Here is a 3,045-nt window from a genome sequence, read left to right on the forward strand (position 1 = left end):
GCCCTTAGTTAATTCCATGCTTGTTATGCAGACAGCTCTAACGTAAGGCAGCTCGTGCCCCAGCTGGCATAACTCACCCATGCACCATTGGAGTTAATGCCCCTATGCCTTTTTACGCTGAACAAATTCACTTGGACTGTTGGTTGTAATGAGCGACTCTAAAGTGCATGTCTATCAGACTATACGTGGACAAGTCTCCTTTCAAAGGAGGCCTGGGCAGGAAATGGTTTTCCCATCCCATGAAAATTTTTGATATTTAGACATTTTTCTTGTCATCAATTGGGAAAAAAAGTCAAAATCTCGAAAACTTTTGTGTACCAAAAATCTGGAAAAAAATAATTCTGTTTGGGTGAGTCAAAAATGATGATAATTTTTAATATAATTTCACAATGTTTTATTTCATTTTTAACCATTTTTTCCATTTAAAACGTTTTTAGTGAATATTTACTAAAATTTCAAAATGAAGTCATTTTGACTTAAAAAAAGCAAAACTTTCTGGTTTGACAGTCTTAAAACAGGGGGCTTTCACCACCTAGAAAATTTTCTAACCACAAAATATTTTGAGCTGTGTTTTCCATTGAACCCAAAACTGTTTTGCAAGCAGTTTTGGTTTTGCTGAATTGGCATTTTTCACCAAAAACAACAACAAAATTCAAAAGAAAATTCCCATCCAGAGCTGCTATTTCAAAGGTCCTTCCTGGCAGCTGGCTGAAGTGAGGAGAGCAAGGGGAGAAGTCAGGCGACTTTGAAGGATAAAATTTCTACTTGGTTGCATGCATGTCTCTGGTTCCTCTATGACCCACCCCCTCCATCTATCCTCATGCCTGTGAGGTAGGGAAGGGTTATCAGCCCCATTTCACAGACTGAGGACAGACATATTAAGTCCAATACTCCCAAAACTGTCCAAAAGACCTGGGCTCCTGTGGTGGAGGCCACCCACCTCCTGAGTGCTTTCTAGTGGCTGGGGGTGACACTGCAATTTCCTACCCCCCCCCGCTCCTGACACCCCCTCCAGGTTACCATCCTTGACTCGGGCTTCTAACGGAGACTTGACTCCTTCTCCGGGCTTAGGCCACTTCACCAGTGGAGGAACCCAGGCCTCCCACAACTCCTGGGTTCCAGCCCAGGGACCCTGTACACAACAGCCATGTGTTGCTGCCTTTAATGAGCTGCTGGTGCTTCCCAGGGCCTCTTCCCACCAGGTCCCTTCACCTCCACCTGTTACTTTAGGGTTACAGTTCTCAGGTCTTCTCACTCCTAGGGCCAGTAACTACAGCCAGAGCAGAGCCCCCACCTTTGCCCCTCTGGTCCTGACCCACTAAGTCCCTGCTGCTCCTTTTATCTGAGCCCTGTGGGCTTTGATCGGCTGCTTCGGTGCAGGCTCTCTAGGCAGGAATTGAGGACCCACCTTTGCTGCTCTTTCTCTGGGGTGGGGTGTAGTAGGACTGTGGGGCCTTCAGTAGGGGGCCACGAAGGCCTGGGGCACTCCGTCGCAGTTCAGTACTCCCTTAGGCTCCTTTGAAATTCCAGAGGTCACCCATAGAGCCTAGGGCTGAACTGGGACTTGAATCCTGGTCTCTTGAGTCACAGCTGGCCCGCAATAAACCATTTGCATATGGTAACGGTAAGTTTGATCGGTCCTACTGAAGCCAGGAGCCATGCTATGTGTTCTTGAGTGCCATCTACTTGCACCTTGTCTAATAACAAACTATCTGCATGCAGAGAGACGAGGCGGAGGAGGTAATATCTTTTATTTGGACCAGCATCTGTCGGTGAGAGAGACAAGTGGTCTAGTTACACAGAGCTCTTCTGCAGGTCTGGGAAAGGAACGAAACTATAACAACGTGAACTACAACAACAATGCACATGTCTACATACAGCCAACTGTTTTGAGCATCCTTTGCAGGTGCAAATCTCTCTGCCGATTTGTCAGACACCCTAACCCAGATCTTTAGCTAGTGAAAATGCTGTTTCAAAGACTAATTATCTTGTTGAGATACCCATCTTCAGCCCCAACCCAGTACTTCCTTCCCAGAGCCGGGGATATAGCCCATGAGTCCCAGTTAATCCTATCATTGGTGCTCGGACTGCATCCAAAGCACAGCCGAGATGATCCAGATATAGGAGCCCAGGATCAAGGCCAAGGAGCTCAGGGCCACCACCCCGACACTGGCAAAAAGGACAGCCTCATTCACAGAGGTGTCGGCACAAGCCAGCTTCAGCAGAGGCGGCACGTCGCAGAAGTAATGGTCCAGCTATTGGGGCCACAGAAGGGGAGCCGGAACGTAAGAGCCGTCTGCAGCGCTGAATGGAGAGAGCCTGCCAGCCATTTCCCAGCTACCAACCAGACACACGCCCTCTTGTTCATGGTGCTGCTGTAGTGCAGGGGGTCACAGATAGCCATGTATCGGTCATAGGCCATGACAGTCAGCAGGAAGCACTCGGCACCGCCGAAGAAGTGGAAAGAATAGAGCTGTGCCACACAGCAGATGAAGGAGATGGAATGGGAGCCAGCCAGGATGTCAGCCACCATCTTGGGGAGGGTGACATTGGAATAGCAGATTTCCAGGAGGGACAGCTGACTGAGAAAGTAGTACATGGGGGAGTGGAGTTGAGGGCTGAGATTGATGGTCACCAAGATGACAAGATTACCCATCAGAGTCAACAGGTAGATGGCTAGAAAGAGCAGGAAAAAATAAATCTTCCATTCCTGAGCCTCAGAAAATCCCAAGAGGGTAAATTCCATCATAGGTGTGACATTCTGCCTTGTCATTTGTCCCTAAAACGGTTCCTACTGCTACGGGATTTTGTCTAAATACAGAAAAGAAAACAATATAATTTAGTGAGGAAGAAGCACATCCAGCATGGTGAATTTACAAGTAAATCTTGGTTAAGTGACTGAAGAGGAGACAGATGGACAGACAGACAGATTACATATTCCTCACTCTTAGAAAGAATAGCACTGTGGCTTCATAGATATTGCTGCTCAGAGATCAGTTTAGTACAGTATTCTGCCTCCAGTGATAGCCACTACCCCAGATGGAT

General features: G+C 47.4%; 1 pseudogene; it reads right to left on the reverse strand.

The window, feature by feature from the left end:
* Positions 1–2,072: 2,072 nt before the first annotated feature.
* Positions 2,073–2,746, reverse strand: LOC137161895 (olfactory receptor 10G7-like; annotated as a pseudogene).
* Positions 2,747–3,045: the final 299 nt, after the last annotated feature.

Source organism: Emydura macquarii, unplaced genomic scaffold, assembly GCF_026122565.2.
Source record: "Emydura macquarii macquarii isolate MOO-44397 ecotype Brisbane River unplaced genomic scaffold, CSIRO-AGI_Emac_v2 contig_2403, whole genome shotgun sequence".
In the NCBI taxonomy this organism is placed as follows: Eukaryota; Metazoa; Chordata; order Testudines; family Chelidae; genus Emydura; species Emydura macquarii.